The 20,136-nt window shown below is 38.3% G+C and overlaps 1 pseudogene; it reads left to right on the top strand.

The window, feature by feature from the left end:
• Positions 1 to 20,136, top strand: part of LOC104224615 (protein VACUOLELESS1-like) — a 78,293-nt pseudogene that overhangs the window by 29,977 nt on the left and 28,180 nt on the right.

Below are 20,136 nucleotides of genomic sequence, written 5' to 3' on the forward strand. Positions count from 1 at the left end.
GTACTGTCATAGTATTAATTACAACAAAAATTCCCTTTTTATGAAGATCCACTTCCCAGATATTTAATTGATAAATAAATGGAAAGTGGGGGGACTATCTGTATTGGGAAAAAACTGAATTTACATTGAAGGTGACGTGGCATGACACGAGGACTGGTCAAATGGTCAAAGCATGATGATCAGTTAAGAGGCACGAGTGACAACAGATACGGGGAAAGGAAAGCTAAATAGGCACGAGAGACAATTCGAATAATACAAGCTCCGTACCTATTTAGGCCATTTAAAGCCAAGAGATCAGAAGACATTGAAGACATGGATATGATGACAAAAAGGTGTCCAAATTCAATATTAAATACCCAATACGTTAGAGAATTGGTATTAAATAGGAATGATTGTGTAACGTCTTATTTAATGTCATTTATTGCTCATAATTGTCTCATTAAGCTAAGGTATTACTCCTTTATTTAGGATCAACTATAAAAGGAGGAGGTCAGGTCATTTGTAAAGAAAGAGGATACCATCAACATTACATTAAAATACAAACTTATCTACTGCTTATTTGTCATTCTCAAAAAGTCTATTATTTCTTTTTCGTCTCCTGATTATTAGTAGCCCGAATTTCTATTTGTCTTTAGCTTTGACCAAAGAATCATCTTTTTGGTTAAACAACTACTTCCACAGAAAAAGAAAAGTTCCATTTTATACTTTGTCTCTGGTGTGGGTACATATGCAAATTCTAATGCCATACATATGTAATGCTGGTTTCATATGATGAGGGGAGTGGCAAAACGAACTGCTTCTTTGTTTGTATGAAAAAATATAGGCTCTTTAGAGGACGCAGAGCTTGCTATGCCTGCTTTGCCACAATTGCAGCTGTGGTATTCAGTTAATATTAATGTATAGTTCCTTGACTATGACAGGAATCCAAGGATAAGGCATATCTTCGCTCTGGCAATTTACTTTCTTGCTATTATTCATGAAACAAGTTAAGCGGTGATGGAAACTTTTTTGATAAACAAGCTATGGTGGAACTTCCAAGTTATATTAACCTGGCAATGCTGTTTTTCCTGTAACCTATACCCAGAGAGACACTAGTAAAAGGAAAAAATGTCTACATAAACTATTGATTGTTCCTTTGAGAAAAAATATGCATCTGGTCTAGAGACTGTTGGTCTCTTGAAGATTGATGATATTTTGGCAGTTATAAACTGGGTTTGTGTTATATCATAAACAACATTTCATGAATACGTGCTGCTTGATACCTTTTTTCTTCCTTGCTCATTAATGTTCGTCGAACCATCTCACTTATTACTTCGGGTTTTTGTATCAAGGGCTATATAAAGGGGGAAACGTAAATACCAGCAATCTATATTCTGTTTGTTAATGCGATGATGTGGGGATTGCGCGCCACCAGTCATGGGATTGTTGAAAAAGCAACAATATGTTTCTGTTTGGGCACTTGCCAGAACAGGATGCCACAATTGGGTCCATGTTTGATACTTTATCAGTACAAAGTCCTCAATGAAGCTTAAGGACTAAAATGTGATCCCAAGTGTGGAGAGGACGTAAGTAAGGAAAGGGATTTGTTTGTTTGTGTTTTTTTCTTTTCTTTTTGTTTTTGGGGATTTTCCATCTTTTTCTTCTTTCGAGTACAAGAGATGAAGGGTCAAGGGTTTGGAGGGGAAGGGGAGAAGAATTGGGGCTTTAATTATGCACTTGCCTACTTTAAGACCAATCACTAAACCAGAGGTCACTTCTCAAATAAGTTATCACGAGGAAGTACCTTGAATGCTGAATAAGCACTATGTCAAAATGGATCAAACTAATGGGACAATGGGCCTTGATTATTTGTTTATATTAGACACTCGCCTATCATTTGTGTAGATGCTGGAAAGTTGATTTTATCAAGAGATCATTTCTATTCTGATTTCTTCTCTTGTTAATGATATGCAGTTGGCTTTTGCAGCCATTTTCAACGGGATCGCATTCAAGAGATGTGTAAAACCTTACCGTTATAACGAGGAAGAGGCAAATCCGAAAATAAAGAAGATAAAAAACATTAAATTTTAATGTGGAAAACCCTTCAAATCGAAGGTAAAAATTATGAGATCACAAAGATCCAAAAAGCTCCACTATAACAATAAGAGGATTACAAAAGTTCTCCAAATTGGATACAAAACAAGTGCCAAATACAGAGCAATAATACCAACAAGAGCAACAACTAATCAATTGAAGAAAGAGTATAATCCACAAAATGAAGCTGTTGTTCGAGGCTCTAAATCAGATGCTACGAGCCACAAAATCCGATCTTCACCGTTCAAATTCAAGAGCAAGATGTTACAAATACTCAGTCAAAACTGCAGCTCGATCCAACGGTTAACGAATCGGAAAACGTCATTTGAATGTTGGTTGGTCGGAATAAAAATCTGCAGCAAAACAAATATTTTTCTTCTCTCTTCTCTCTTGATGAAAGCTCTCTCAAAAAACCACTCTTATGTACTTAAGTCTTTCAAAGACTTGTATCAATGAGCATAGAATAATTCTCCAAGGTTGTCCTATTTATAGATCATGAGTGGTGCTTTCTCTTAAAGCCAAAACCCACTCCAAATAGGAATAAACCGAATCCAATTCCAAATAGGAATGGAAACCAAAAGAGAATAGGATTAGGCCATTGGGCCTTTAGCTGGACAACATGGGCATGAGCCCAACAAACTCCCCCTCCAACCAAGGGACCAAATGTATCTTTAAGTAGAGGAACTATTGACAAGCTTCATGCCTGCCAATTTTCTACAAAATTCATGTTTATCTGCAACCACCGCCTTTGTCAGCATATTCGAAGGATATTCATCAGTGTGTATCTTTTCAACCTCAAATAATTTCTCTTCCATGGCCATTCTTATCCAATGTTACTTTCTATTTATATGTTTGGTCTTAGAATGAAAAGTGGAGTGCTTAGTGAGACAGATAGCACTCTGATTATCACAAAATAAGATGTACCTTGGCTGCTCAAAGCCAAGATCATTAATAAACTCCTTCATCCATAATAGTTCTTTGACACCTTCTATGATAGCAATATATTCGGCTTCTGTGGTGGATAGAGCTATGCACTTCTGTAGTCTAGATTGCCAAGAAACAGCTCCCCCTGCAAAAGTGATCAAATAAACAGAAGTGGATCTTGAATTATCAAGATTGCCTTCTAAATCAGAGTCTGTGTAACAACTTGCCATTGCCAAAGCACAGCTTCAAATCTGCAGTACCTTTCAAATACCTTATATCCATTTTATTGTATCCCAATGTTCTTTTCCAGGATTAGAAAGGAATCTACTAACAGTACCAACGACATGTGCAATATCTGGTCTAGTGCAAACCATAGCATACATCAATCTACCAACGGCAGAAGAGTAAGGAATACGAGATATCTCTTTTTTTTCTTCATCAGTAGATGGACTCTGACTAATACTCAATTTGAAGTGTTTAGCAAGAGGAGTACTAACCATTTTTGCATCTGTAATATTGAACCTCTTGAGTACCTTCTCAATATATTGCTTTTGGGACAAAAATAACTCATTTCTATCTCTGTGTCGGTGGATTTGAATGCCCAAGATTTTCTTTGCTGGCCCCAAGTCCTTCATTGCAAACGATTTGCTCAACTACTTCTTAAGGACTACAATTCTGGATTATTCTTGCCAACAATAAGCATGTCATCCACATAAAGCAATAAAATAATAATATCATCATCAGAGAACTTATGAAAGAATACACAATGGTCTGAAGAAGTTTTCTTGTACCCTTGTTCTTCTATGATAGATTCAAACTTCAAATACCATTGCCTTAGAGCTTGTTTCAATCCATACAGGCTCTTTTTCAATTTGCAGACATAATTTTCTTTTCCCTTAGTTACAAAACCCTCAGGTTGCTCCATATAAATCTCCTTATCTAAATAACCATGAAGAAAATCAGTATTGACATCCATCTGCTCAACCTCTAAATCTAGACTTGCAGCTAAACTTAGAACCATTCACAACAGGGGAGAAAATTTCATCAAAGTCAACTCCCTTCTTTTGGCCAAAACCTTTAAAAACTAACCTCGCCTTGTATCTAGGCGCATGGATATGGTTATCTTGCTTTATTCTGAATATCCATTTGTTAGATAAAGCTCTCTTACCTTTCGACAATTTCACTAACTTATATGTGTCATTCTCATGGAGTGACTTCATCTCATCTTCCATCGCTTCGATCCACTGATCTTTGTGAGTATCTTGCATGGCTTCATCATAATTCTCAGGTTCTCCCATGTCAGTCAAAAGTACATACTCATCAGGAGGATAACGCATAGATTTTTGCTTCTCCCTTGTAGATCTTCGAAGAGAGGTTTTAGGAGCATTCGAAGTAGTTACCTGTGCAGGAATTGGTTGTTGATCAACCACAGCTTCATCAATTGGAGCATCCATAACATCTACACCATGATGATCATTTTGATCTTGATCACTATCTCCATCATTGTCTTGGGTTCCTTCATGTGCAATAGGTGCCTTAGCAATTGAAACTGGATCAATATCAACTAAGCTCTCATTACTCTGAGAATCTATCTTCTCAGCTTTGTCAATATCTTCAATAGTTTGGTATTCAAAGAATATTGCATCACAACTTCTAATAATTTTATTATCAACTGGATCATAAAAACGATACCCAAACTCATCTTGATCATAATCGATAAAGATGCACTGCTTAGTTTTGACATCCAGTTTCGATCTATCATCTTTAGAAACATGCACACAAGCTTTACACCCAAAAACTCTCAGGTGATCATAAGAAACATCTTTGGCAAACCAAACTCTGTCTGGGACATCACCATCCAAAGAAACTGCAGGAGACAAATTGATAACATAGGCAACAGTGTTAAATGCTTCCGCCCAAAATGTATTTGGAAGTTTAGCCTATGAAAGTAAGCATCTAACTCTCTCAACTAGAGTTCTATTCATCCTCTTTGCCAACCCATTCAATTGAGGTGTCTTGGATAGAGTTTTCTGATGACTAATTCCTTTTTCCTTGCACTAGTTATCAAAGGGACCACAATATTCACCACCATTGTCAGTGCGAATACATTTTAATTTCTTCCTCATTTGTCTCTCAGCTAAGGCCTGAAATTCCTTAAACATGCTAAGTGCTTGATCCTTAGATTTCAAAGGATACACCCAGAGCTTACAAGAATGATCATCAATGAAGGTCACAAAGTAAAGTGCACCACCTTTTGACTTTACTTTAAAAGGACCACACAAATCAGAGTGTACTAGCTCTAATAAATCGGGCTTTCTTGAGGGAGGATGGCTATGAAAGGAAACCCTTTTCTGTTTGCCAGCTAAATAATGTATGCACATTTTCATCTTTGCTTGTTTCACTCCAGAAAGCAAACTTTTCTTGGCCAAACACGTAATCCCCCTCTCACTCATATGACTCAATCTTCGATGCCACAATTCTGACAAAGTATCACTTTCCACCAGATTTATTGAGCCATTAAGAATAGAGCTCTGTATCACATATAAATAACCAGACTTGACTCTTCGAGCCACTACTAACGAGACCTTGGTGAGCTTCCATTGGCCATTAAAGAGGGCATTATGGTAACCTTTATCGTTTAATCTTCCTGCGGAGATCAAATTGAAAGGAAAGTCTGGGGCATGCTTGACATCTTAAAGAACTAACGTTGAACCATTATTAGTTTTCAAACAAACTGTGCCAACACCAAACACCTTAACTTCACTGGCATTGCCCATTTTTAACACTCCAGAATCAACAGGAGTATAAGATGAGAAAAAGTCTTTTCTTGGTGTGACATGTGAGGTAGCTCCAGAATATACTATCCAGCTCGTCTCATGGGATACCAAATTGATGACATTTTCATCATAAGCAAAAAGAAGGTCATCTCGAACAATAGCAGCAACATTGTTCTCGTTATTTTCAGCTTTCTTTCCTTCTCTAGTGTCTTGATTCAACTTGCGGCAAAACCTTTTGATGTGTCCTTTCTTGTCACAGTGGTTGCATGTAATATTATAGTATTTGGACCTTGACTTACTTCTACTTTTACCTCTATTCCTTAAACCTCTTGTTCTATCTCTCCCCGAGTCTTCAGTAACCAAGATATCTGCTTGTGAGGACGAACCCTGAAATTTTCTCCTTATTTCCTCGTTCAACACACCACTCTTGGCATATCCTATGGTCACCTTACCTCCAGGAGCTGAATTTGTCAAAGAAACACGAAGAGTTTCCTAAGAGTCTGGCAGAGTATTAAGAAACCAAAGTCCTTGTATCTCATCATCAAAATTAACTCCCATTCTAGATAGCTGATCAAGGACGCCCTGAAAATCATTTATGTGATCAAAGATAGGGATGCCTTCCTTGTATTTAAAGGTCATCAATTGCTTTAGCAGAAACAATTTGTTGTTCCCGGTTTTTGAAGCATAAAGAGTCTCTAGCTTTTCCCACAATGATCTTGCATGTATCTCGTTAACAATATGGTTGCGAACATTATCTTCAACCATTGTTGTATATATCCACATACTTGTTAGTGCTGAAATCTCATTCTTCATCGAATATACTCTCGGGTTTATGAGCTGAAAAAACGGGTAGGTGCATCTTCTTCACGAACAACAAGTCTTTCATCTTGCTTCTCCAAATATTATAATTTCTCCCATTTAAACATACCATCTTGCTCATATTTGCCTCCATTTCATAATAACCCGGATAAATAACCAAGGCTCTGATACCATTGTTATGACGAGGAAGAAGCAAATCCGAAAATAAAGAAGATAAAGAACACCAAATTTTAACGTGGAAAACCCTGCAAATCGAAGGTAAAAATCACGGGATCACAAGATCCAAAACGCTCCACTATTACAATAAGAGGGTTACAAAAGTTTTTCAAATTGGATAGACAATAAGTGCCAAACACGGAGCAACAAGAGCAACAACTAATCAATTGAAGAAAGAGTATAGTCCACAAAATGAAGCTGCTGTTTGAGGATCGAAATCAGATGCTACGAGCTACGAGATTCGATCTCTACCATTCAAATTCAAGATCAAGATGTTACAAACACTCAGTAAAAATTTCAGTCCGATCCAACGGTTAATGAATTGAAGAAGTGATTTGAATGTTGGCTGATCGGAATAAAAATCTGCAGCAAAACAAATATTTTTCTTCTCTCTTCTCTCTTGACGAAAGCTCTCTCAAAAAACCACTCTTATGTACTTAAGTCTTTCAAAGACTTGTATCAATGAGCATAGAATAATTCTTTAAGGTTGTCCTATTTATAAATCATGAGTGATGCTTTCTCTTAAAGCCAAAACCCACTCAAAATAGGAATAAACTGAATTCAATTTCAAATAGGAATGAAAACCAAAAAAAAAAATAGAATTAGTCCTTTGGCTGGACAACATGTGCACGAGCCCAACACTTATGAGTCCTAAATGTTGTACGTCACCCAGATATTGGAATTCCTCTCAGTATTCAGCAGTATAAGGTACTCCATACTCGCTGGTTTTTAAGTGGAATTGTGCCTAAGTCACTCTAGACTCTCTGTTTGAATCAATTTCTGACATTTTTCCTGGCAGTTGCTTACGCCTGCTGTTCTGATTGCTTGTCTTATTAATTCTCATCGCCACCTTCTTGCGTTACAAATATCAGAATATCTTGGCATGAATCAGGTATGCTGTTTTTGAATTTTGTTTTATCTCTAACAAACTTCCTTCTTTTAGATGTGGTCCAATTAAGAATATAAGGCCGCACGTCATTACCACTTCTATAATGGAGTTCAGACATGAGTTGCTCAAGAAATATTATGCACTTATTGGAAAAAAATATATCAGTTTATGTGACATGTTGCTTGTTCTTCGGATACCATATAAAAGGTCAATCTGTCATTAAAATATTCGTTGTGTCTAATGTACTGCCTGTTTCACCAAAAATCTGAGTTTTTGATCAAAGCTAAAAAGAAATTCGGGTTACTGATAATCAGGAGACGAAAATAAAATATTTTTGTGAATGATGGTAAAGCAGTAAATAGTTTTGTATTTCAGTAAGATTCCAATAGTATTTCGTATCCTTACAGATGGTGAGTTCTTCTCCTTTTATAGCTAATTCTAAGAGAAGATGTAATGCCTTTGTCTTAATGATGCAATTATGAGCAATAAATGACATTAAAAGAAACGTTACACAATCATTTCTTTTTAAATTAAATATTCTAACGTATTTGGTATTCAATGCTATATTTAGACTCTTTTACGTCATCAGATTCGTATCTTCAACTTCTTCCGATCTTTGGTCTTTAAATGACTTGGATAGGTACGAGACTCGTACCTATTTTAGTAACGGTCGGCACCTATGTTGCTTTCTATTTCCCTTATCTGTTGTCGCCCGTGCCTCTTGGCTATTTACTGTGTTTTGACCGTTTGACCAGTTCACGTGTCATGCCACGTCACCTACAATGTAAATTCAGTTTTTTCCCAATACAGATAGTCCCCCCACTTTCCATTTATTTATCAAGTAAATAATTGGGAAGTGGATCTTAATGGGAATTTTTGCCGTAATTAATATTATGACAAATACTGACACTTCAATTGTCCCTTCCATTTAATGCTTTACATACGTGTCACCTTCTGATTGATTCTGCAATTCTACCCCCTTTTTCGAGACTTCTTCATCCACACTATTCACGAAATGATAGTTGCCTTTATTATAGGCTTTCCTTCATTGCACTTCTAAGTTTGACGGTTGTCATTATAAGCATTTTTAACCCTCTTTCGTTTACCTTCTTCTTCATAGATCTTCAACAAGCAATTTCTTACTTACTTATATTTTCTCACCCTTTTAGTACATTCTTCTTCAACAATGTCATCTCCAAACCCTAACCCTAGAAAAGTTCCAATTCTCGATCACTTCCCCAATTCCCCCACAAGATATAGGAGAGGAAGAGGAGGTAGGCTTCGAAGCTTGGGCCTAGGGTCCGCTCGTGATGATTTATCTGGTCCTGCTTCTTCTTCTCCTAGTATCGGGAGTTCTATTCCGAAGACCCCTTCTTCTAAAGGTAAAGAAATCCTTGATTCTTCTCAAGAACCTTTAGTCGATGAAATTGTTCTCAGTGATTTGTCTTTTGGGAGTGATAGAACGTCTCTTCAAAGGCAAATTGCAAATTTAGAAAAAGATGACACTTATCCTTCATTAGTAACCGAGCTTACAATCCCTACCATCAGAAGGGATTGTAACTGGAGCAATAGTCTACGAATGTCAATTCCTTCCCCAAATCAAAGAATTTCTTCCTTTAGAAATGGTTATTCTTTCGTTTATACTTACCCATTTACTTTGGGTTTTAATCCTCCGGTTGACCCAGTCATTATTAACTTTTGTCGTTTCTTTAAAATCTGTTTGGCCCAAGTCGGTCCCCTAGTGTGGAGAGTAGTGGCTTGTCTGAGATACTTATCTGCCAAAGCCATTGTCGACTTCACCCTTTCTCACCTTATTCATTTATACCATCCCAATTTAATGCGCCATGGGGTTTTTACCTTAACTGCAAGAAGCAAAAAGATTTTGGTAAACCTTGAAGATGACAAGGATCGTGGATGGTACACCCGTTACGTTGTTGTACGTACGGTGGACTTGCTTGGTGAAACAAATATTCCCTTCCCTGAGAAGTGGAATTTTGCACGTAAGTTTCCTTTTATTTACCGCACCTATTTTTGAGAATTCTGATTCTTTTTCTCACTTCGTCTCTTTTTAGTTTTTTGTAGCAACAATGAGAGATGTGGAACTTATTCCTGACTTCCATGGTTGGGTAGATTCAATTTTGAAGATTGCTCCTAAGGATCAAAGAACTTGGAAATCAATTTCTTCTTTACATGGCTGGAAGGTGAAAACACATGGTATGTCCCTTTTTACACGTTTTTTTTTCTTTTTACATGTCAAACACCTTTTTCTCAATGTTGATTATGTATCCTTCTTTTGATCAGGATTTGGTGTTAGAGGAATGGCAACTGAAGTAGCTATGGTCATTCGCATGTCTGTTAATGCTGCACTTGATTTGAACAAGGCTCGAGTTTCGCTTCCCAAAAGGAAAGCTATAGGAGAAAGTTCTGAGAATGAGGAAGAGGAAGATAACTCTTTAATTGTCAGGACAAGAGTTAGGAGACGAGTCATTGATAGTGATGAAATTGAGGATACTCCTGCTCAAACTTCGTCCACCGATCCTGTTTTGATTCATTCTGACGAGGACACCGTGCCAAAAGATACTAATGAATTAACTCAGCGTCTTTTTGATAGTGGTTTTGAGAGTGGTGAGCTCAACCCTATTTTTGATGAAGCTCCTCTCTCCTCATTCGTTCCTATTTCCTCCATTCCTTTGCTAGTTTCAACTGCACCTGCTTCCGTTCCTGTGTTGGTTTCTTCATCTTCTCCTTCCATCCCTTCTTTGACTCCTATGGCTCCTGCTGCTGTGTTTTCCTTTTCTACTACTCCTCCTTCCATGGCTCCTCCTCCATTCGTTCAGCATACAGAGGTGGATTCTAGCAGTAGAACCATGGCTATGAGAAGTGTTACTCTTGAAGTTCCTGCCAACCATAGCCTTTTGAGAAAGACTGGTAAAGCTGATGTTTGGCTCGAGCCTCTAATCGGTGATATTGAGAAGAAGAAGATGGAGAGCCACAGCTGCCTGACTCTGATGAATGACATAGTTCATTCTACTTTGAAGGTATTTTTCCTTTACCAACAAGTTTTTTTTGTTTGTTTTTGATCTACAAATCCTCATTTCTATGAGTTGTCTCTGTAGGCTAACCTCATTGGTACCGAATTGATGGAAAGAATTTCCCTTCTGGAAAGAAAAACCCGTGAGTCTGAAATCCATCCATGAGGCCGAGGAAATAGCCAGGGGAGCCCAGCTTGAAGCAGATAATTGGAAAGAAAAGTTTGAGAATGCTCAGGGGACCATAGAGGAGTTGCAAGAAAGTAGAAATCTCCTGGAGCAGCAAAAGCGTAGTTTGACTTCTAAACTAGCAACTGCCAAGGCTTCTTCAAGCCAATTTAAAAGAGATAAAGAGCTTTTGGAGTGCTCAATGTCAGAACAATTATCAAAGGCTAGTGAAGAAGTCAGTGAGCTTAAGGCACTTTTAGCCAAGAAAGAAGAGTATGCAGGAGAATTAGTGCAAAGCTTGACTCAAGCTCAAGCTGACTTACAGACCTCCTCTGACGAGATTCGAGCTTTGAAGAGTTCTCATGCCTCCCTTGAAGCTTCCCTTGATTCCCATTTAGCTGAACATCAAATATTGAAGAATGATCTTGCTATGTGGGAAAGGGAGTATGGACTTCTGGAGGAGAACTTCAACATAGAGGTAAGTTGGGCTTTCCTGAAATCTCGCCGTGATGCTTTGATAGAAGCTGCTCAGGAAAGCTTCGATTTGCAATCTGAAATAGCCAAAGTCTTAGACACTATCGAGAAAAGTCAACAACCTGTTGATACTCCTTCTCCTACACTTGAAGCTCCTGGAACGGAAGAACTTTTAAATGAAGAAGTGGCTACTACAACAATTGGGGTTGCAATTCCTGCTCCCGAGGGTGAAACTTCGATGACACAGTCCATAGAAGCTGAAGCTCCTGTGACTCTTGCTTCCCTCGGTGATTTCAACATTCCAAGCCCAATTAAAATTGCTCCTGAAAATGAAATTGCAACTTCTAATGTTCCAACCCCTTCAGTGACTAGCTGAAAATGAAATTGCTGTTTTTGTTTTTATTAACTGGTGGTGTTATCCTTTAGCAACTTTAAGGGATCTTTTGACGAAGTCCCCAGTTATCATAATGGGGAATTTGTAAAAAATAAATATTTTGCTGACTAAGTTTGTACTTAATTTTTTATATTAAGAAGTTTTTATTGGTACTTCTGTATATTTTATTCTTGCCCATTTATCTAGGGCTTATAGAATAGCTTAGAATTTTTATCCTTTTAAAATGCTTTATGCTTCTTCTCATGGATTATCAACATGAGGCTTATAAAAGAGGGCCCTTTTATTTTATCGACACTTAATGAAGAAGACGTCTCAACTTCATAATGGTGTTATAATATGATGAAAGAAATAGGAATACACACGTTTTGTATGAAAAAACTTTGGCAAGTTTTTATTCATGAACTTTAACAAGTGTTTGACTATTACATGTATTACAATACATCTACAACTTTCTCGTAACAGTTTTTCTTGTAACAGATTTGTACATAACATAGAATAAACAAGGTTTTTCTTCATAACCTGTTTTAGTACATAGTCATGACTCTATCTTTATATAATAAGACGGGTTTGAGAGGTGACTTTGTTTATGAGTTTGAGAGATGACTCTGTTGTTCTCATGAATGCTGAAAACTTCGTAACTTTTTCTCAACACTTGTTTCTTTGTGGCCGACTTTTGTTCGATATTCGTATCTGTTTCTCTACACATATCTGTGTATAATATGTAGTCCCCCAAGTGTTTGAGCGGTGAAGTATGAGGCCTCGAGCACTTATTTATTTCTTGTACTTTGGCCCTTTTCCTAAAACAGAAAGAGATACGGGACTCGGAGGTGCGATTATAGATGAAGACTGCCTAACTCGTGTGTATTTCCATCAGATTATTGTAACCCCGGGCTGGGAAATTAAGAATACTCCATTTTGCCTTGCAGGTTGTGACTCATCATTTGGCACGAGTTAGGTTTTTTTGCCTAGCATCTAAAATCGTTAGTAAAACATTAATAATTCAAGAGAGAAATTTTAACATGGTGATACCTGACCGTGGGTACTTTCTCAGAAGTAATATCTTTTTAAATGGACGGCATTCCAATGTGAGGGTAAAACTTTGCCGTCCATTGTCTCCAACTCGTATGCTCCTTTTCCCGCAATGTCACGAACTTTGTATGGTCCTTCCCACGTTGGACTTAGCTTTCCTGAATTAGCAGCCTTTGCAGATTGGAACACCTTTTTAAGCACGAAGTCCCCAATTTTGAAAAATCTGAGGCGCGCTTTCCTATTGTAATATCGTTCAATTACTTGCTTTTGTGCTGCCATTCTTATCAATGCAACTTCCCTTCTTCCTTCAAGAAAATCAAGGTTGACCCGCATCTCTTCATCATTAGATTCCTCCGTTGCCCGATCGTATCGTGTGCTTGGCTCTCCTATTTCAATTGGAATTAAGGATTCCGCACCATAAAGCATTGAAAATGGTGTTTCTCTAGTGCTTGTTTTCGTCGTTGTACGATAAGCCCATAATACTCCAGGTAACACCTCAGGCCAATTACCTTTTGAATCCTGTAACCTCTTCTTCAAGTTGTTGATAATGACTTTGTTAGTGGATTCTGCTTGTCCATTACCCACTGGATGGTATGGCGTGGACGTTATCCTTTTAATCTGCCAACTTCGAAGAAATTTTTTGATTTGAGCTCCAATGAATTGTGGTCCATTGTCACACACGATCTCCTTTGGTGCTCCAAAGCGGCATATTATATTTTGCCATATGAAGTCTTTAACTTCCTTCTCTCGTACCTGTTTAAATGCCCCTGCTTCTACCCATTTAGTGAAATAATCTGTAAGTACAAGTAGAAACTTTACCTGACCTTTTGCTTGTGGAAGTGGACCTACGATATCCATTCCTCATTTCATAAAGGGCCACGGGGCTATAACAGGATGTAGTAACTCAGCTGGTCTGTGCATATTATTGTCGTATCTTTGACATTTATCACATTTGGACACGAAACTGGTTGCCTCTTCTTCCATCTTAGGCCAATAATATCCTGCGCGAATTAATGTTCTTACCAGTGACCTCCCCCCTGCGTGACTTCCACAATGTCCTTCGTGCACTTCTCTCATCACATATTCTGTTTGAGAAGGTCCGAGACACCTTGCTAGTGGTCCACCGAACATCTTTCGATAAAGATTTCCTTGATATAAACAATATCGAGCAGCTTTTTTGTGAAGCGCGTGAGCCTTTCCTTTGTCATTAGGCACGGTACCGTGCTGTAAAAAGGCAACAATTTCATTTCTCCAATCCCATATTAAATGATTAAAATTTACCTCGTTTTTATCAGGTTCGAGAACGGAATGAAACAAATGTATGACTGAAGCATTTGTATCGTTTGCTACGTCTGTTGCAGATGCGAGATTAGCTAAAGCGTCTGCCTCTATATTCTCATCTCTTGGGATCTGCACTACTTTCCAAGTTTGGAATTGCTTTATTAACTCTTGTACCTTTGCGAGGTATTCTTGCATCCGCGTCTCCCTGGCTGTATAAGTCCCCAGCATTTGATTGACCACGAGTTGAGAATCACTCTTGATTATAATCTGTGTTATGCCGAGTTCTCGTGCCAATTCTAGACCTGCAATTACAACCTCATACTCTGCTTCATTGTTAGTTATAGAGTGACATTTTATAGCCTGTCTAATAGTCTCACCCGTAGGTGGTACGAGGACTATCCCTAGGCCTGCCCCTTTTACATTAGATGAACCATCAGTGAATAAAACCCAAGTCCCCGGGTTTGCACCATTAAAAACTAGTAATTCTTTTTCTGCTTCTAAATGCATCCCCTGACTAAAATCAGCCACGAAATCAGCTAGTACTTGAGATTTTATAGCGGTCCTGGGTTGATAAATGATTTCGTATTCACTTAGTTCTATAGCCCATTTTGCTAATCTTCCTGAAAGTTCGTGTTTATGCAAAATATTTCGAAGCGGAAAAGCAGTAACTACAATAATGGGATGACATTGAAAATAAGGTCTTAATTTTCGAGATGCCATGATCAAAGCGAATGCTAACTTTTCTAGCTGTGGGTATCGTGTCTCAGCATCCAATAAGGACTTACTTACATAATAAATAGGAGACTATTTACCTTGGTCCTCACGGACTAAAACAGCACTCACCGCGACTTCAGATACAGCCAGATAGATGAGAAGCTTTTCCCCCACCTTTGGTTTTTCCAATAACGGCGGTTTTGACAAATAAGCTTTCAAATTTCTAAGGGCTTGTTGACAATCTTCATTCCATTCAAAATGATTTTGCTTTTTGAGTGCAGAGAAAAACTTAAAACACTTTTCTGAGGATTTGGAAATAAATCTCCCCAAAGCTGCAATTCTTCCCGTTAATCTTTGGACTTCCTTTTTATTAGTAAGGATATCAGGGATTTCTTCTATTGCTTTGATCTGAGAAGGATTTACTTCAATACCACGGTTAGAAACAAGAAAACCCAAAAACTTACATGATGCAACTCCAAATGCACATTTTCTGGGTTGAGTTTCATATTAAATTTTCGCAAAATTTCAAAAGTAACAGATAGATGAGAAATATGATCATGAGATTGCTGGGTTTTGACGAGCATATCGTCTATATATACCTCCATTGTTTTCCCTAAATGTTCTTGGAACATTTTGGTGACCAACCTTTGATAGGTTGCCCCAGCATTTTTGAGACCAAAGGGCATTACTTTATAACAGTAAGTCCCCCTGTCTGTGATGAAAGAAGTTTTTTCTTCATCACCAGGATCCATTTTAATTTGATTATATCCCGAGTATGCATCTAAAAAGCTTAAAAGTTCATGACCATTTTTCTTGGGTACGACCACCGTGTTAGCTAGCCAATTAGGATACTTTACCTCACGGATCGATCCGATTTTTAATAATTTTTGGACCTCATCCTGAATCACCTGGTTCTTGAAAGCACCTTGCTTTCTTTTCTTTTGCTTTATTGGTGTGAAATAAGGGTCCTCATTGAGTTTGTGAGTCATCACATCCGGTGGTATCCCTGTCATATCAGCGTGGGACCAAGCAAAGCAGTCTATGTTAGCTTTTAAAAATTCAATTATCATACCTCGCATGTCTGTGCTTAAATTGGCTCCGACATAAACCTTCCGTTCAGGCCATTGCTCAAATAATATCAGTGTCTCGAGCTCTTCAATTGTTGTTTTGATGCTTTCATTTTCTTCAGGTTCCTGAATTGTATCAGGCCTCGAGTCCAAATCTGTCTTTTCTTGTTCAGCTAAAGTTTGATTTTTTGCACCTTCAACTGTTTCCTGTAGTTGCTATTTTTCTTTATTTACGGTGCTCGTACCTGTTACAGCGTTGACACTTCTAGCCGTCTGCTGATCCCCACGAATTTGGAAAATTCCCCATGGTGATGGGAATTTAATAACTTGATGTAGAGTTGATGGGACAACATCCATATCGTGTATCCATGGTCTCCCCATGATCATATTGTAGGCTATTTCCATATCAACTACCTGAAATTTAGTTTCTTTAACAACACCCGTAGCAAAAGTTGTTAGAATTACCTCTCCATTTGTTACCACACTTGAATTGTTGAAGCCTGACAAGGTGTGCGCCTTGGGTATCACTTTGTCTTCAGCTTGCATTTCACATAATACCCTTAGTAGTATAATATTTACGGAACTCCCTGGATCAATCAAAACTCATTTTACATTAGTATCATGTACAAGTAAAGATATTACCAGAGCGTCATTATGTGGAGTTATCACTCCTTCGGTATCGGCGTCATCGAACGAAATACTTTCATTTTCTAAGACCTGCCGCACCCGTTTCCCGTGTGTAATTGTTACCTTAGAAACCTTGCTGGAGGCTATGTAGGTTATGCTGTGAATATCTTCTCCCCCACTTATCACATTCACTATCCTCTTTGGTTAAGGAGGCTTTGGTGGCTCTTGCCTGTTTTTCCTATAGGCTTGTTTTCCTTTTTCACTAAAGTACTCTTGCTTCAATAGATGATCTATTTCACTATGCAAGAATCTACATTCTGAAGTTTTGTGCCCGTGATCATAGTGGAATTCACACCAATGATCTGGATTGCGTCTATTTGGATTTGACCGCATCTCTTTTGGCCACCGTACCTTATCTCCCATGCTTCTTAAAACAGCTACGAGCTCGGAGGTAGAGACATTAAAATTATATCCTCCGAATCGTGCCTTTAAGCTTCTGTCATCATCTCGTGATTCTTGTCTGTTCCAATCATTCCTGAATTTCGAAGAAGAACCAGAGTCCCTGTTCCTCGATTTTTGATCATATTGCTGGCTATCTTGTTTTGACCGTGGGTCTTTTCTAGACACGGCTCATAGACAACCCCTAGGACAGACTTGCTCTGATACCAAGTTTGTCACGACCCAAACTGAAGGGCCATGACTAGCACCCGACCACACTTGCCGAGCACCAACGTACATTTCATCTAACCTTCATTATTATCTTTTAGGGCTGACGAGATCAATATAAATGGTAGACCTAGATCATGGACAACCAGCAATAAAATATGACGGCATGAACATACATAGCAGGGGATGACCAGACAATCAAGAAACTACATATAAGGTATGAGCTACCACGCTACTATGAAAGACTATACAACAAAAACTAGCCGACAAGGCATACCAAACTATACATGAGCCGACACCTGTCTATGAGCCTCTAAAAGAACATAAGTGTTGCAACATAGCTGGAACAGGGCCCCGACATACCCATAATGTCTATAACAAAAATTGCATACCAAGACCAAGGCAAGTCCGGAGAAGGGATCTCGCCAATCACCGCTGAACTGGACAGTCTACTGTGGTGGGGGAGCTGCACCTGCCTGTCTATCAGGACCTGCAGCACGACATGCAGCGTCCACAAATAAAAGGACGTCAGTACGAATAAAGTACTGAGTATGTAAGGCAAGGAACCATAAATACGATCAGTAATGTAAGTAAGGATAGAGAATATACAACCTGTAACATCTTAGTACCTCTGAGGGCTACTTACATGAAATGCATGATACATATGTATAAATACATAAACCTTTAAAGCATTCGCCTCTGTGGGCATCATCATCATCATATCGTACCCGGCCATAATAGGCTCGGTAAAAAAAACGTACCCGGCTATCATAATAGGCTCGGTAGAATCGTACCCGGCCACGTGGAGCTCGGTAAAACCCAACTGATCAGTGGTTGCACAATAGGTGTCGTACCCGGCCAACTATAGTGTGGCTCGGTAGAGTAAAATAGATACATATATATAATGCATGCTCGACTCATGGAATCACATTCTAAACCTTTCGGAGTGGCATAAGGTCGGTATCCTCTGTACACATTATTAGGACTAACTCTTCACTATAAACCTTATAAGAATCAGGAAGTACCAACAACATTGATAACATAAGAATAAGAGAAGCAACATTAACATCAATCGTTCCATAAGAGGGAAAACAATGTAAGTACTGCTAGCTTCTAAGAGTAGAGTATCTTGGAAGCTCGTTCATTACATTATGTACAATCAGAGTCGTGCAAAAGAAGGAAAGGGATAGCCTCACATACCTTGTATATACTGCCCCAATCTCAAGCTATGCAATTGTCAAAACTCCTTAGTCTACAATAAGAGAAACGATACTATCATTATCATTTAAGCGTCATAACTATTATGTATCGACCACAACCTATTTTACGATGAAACGGACAGCACCTCCCCTATATATATGACCTCACACCATTCAAAACAGTCACCAAACATCCCAAACAACATCAATAATAAACATATTGAGCCTCCCAAAATAGTCCACACACAGCCTAATCACTCCATACATACGACGACCACCGTAGTCGTGTCAAACAACCTGGAAATGTTACGAATAACTATCAGCCCATAACCCTACATATATATGGTGTTTCTCCACACCCTTCCTCCTCCAAAACTCCACAAGATAGTAGTAAAATACGCAGCCCAACAACAACGCAAAACAGTCCACAAAACAATAACATTACTACCAAGCCTTTCGATATATATCTCACAAGTTCTAGCTTCAATGGCTTAGCCGCAACTTGGATAATCTTAAATACATATAGAGTAAGAGGTTCCTTACCTTTATACAGAAATAACAACTCCAATTTGACCTTAAATTTCCATGAAATATCCCTCCAATGCTGCCACAACAACAAAAAAGCGAAACTAGCGATCAATTAGTGTTTTTCGGCACTAGAATCACTTTAGAAGGCTTGAAATCACCTAGGATTGATATTAAGAACATGAGGGAGTATTTACAGAACATAAACCCTTTAAAACAACCTCCCACATGAGCTGGAACGACACAAAAATGAGCAACAACAAGAAGAACAAGAGACTTACTAGCGCCACGGAATTCCCGACACTTGATTTGTGTTGTTTGCCCTTTTTTGGGTCTTGAATCTTGAGAGAACCTTGAGAGGATGTTCCTAGGGTTCTAAGGTCTGAAAATAGTGAGAAGAAATGACTTAAAACGGGTTGGAGGCATCCTATATAGGTCCAAATATCTTAAACCGCCTTAGTGGGCCCCATAGAGAGGTGCTTGGCGCAGTCTCGTGAAAACGTGAATATCTCTCTACTCCGAGATCGTATCGATGAACGGTTTAATGCGTTGGAAACTAGACTCATAGATCTTTAATTTGGTTGGTAGATCACCCCGTAATTCCTTGTAAATTATGAGAAAAGATTAGAAACATTTGACCTAATGTTTAAGTAAAATTATGAACCTAAGTTGCGACAACTTTTGTCGACTTTTGTTTCATAACTCGTTTGACTTCAAGACTTATGATACGGATATTATATGATTAAAATACCTTAATAAATGACCTCTTGAGTGTATTAAGCACCGCTAGATTACCTGAAAATACGAGTTACAACATCCTTGATTCGTTTAACTTCTAATACTGGTTAATCACCCTTATACACTCTTGTATCACTTAAGACCAATAGGATTGACTTCTTATCATCTCAAAGATAATTCCTTCTTGGATTTATGTTAACTAATATATGGCATGAACTAACACATGTGGATATGGGTTGTAACACCCTCCCCCCCTTAGGAACATTCGTCCTCGAATGTAAGGGTTTATGGGGAGTTTAAATCATCGTGGATTCCAATGGAAATTTCCGATCAATTTTCCCCTATAAAATGGTCACTAGCAAAACTTGCAAGTAATTAAGCCCAACATATGGCTTCACAAGGCTACACAAAGCATTATGCGTATTTACATTATCTACATATCACCATTTTGTATTAAGGAGGAGTATTCTCAAATTATTGCTTACCTCATAGAGCCGTTTCACCTTCCAATGTATCCTGCCTTCCAC

The sequence above is a fragment of the Nicotiana sylvestris genome, chromosome 7, assembly GCF_000393655.2.
Source record: "Nicotiana sylvestris chromosome 7, ASM39365v2, whole genome shotgun sequence".
Lineage (NCBI taxonomy): Eukaryota > Viridiplantae > Streptophyta > Magnoliopsida > Solanales > Solanaceae > Nicotiana > Nicotiana sylvestris.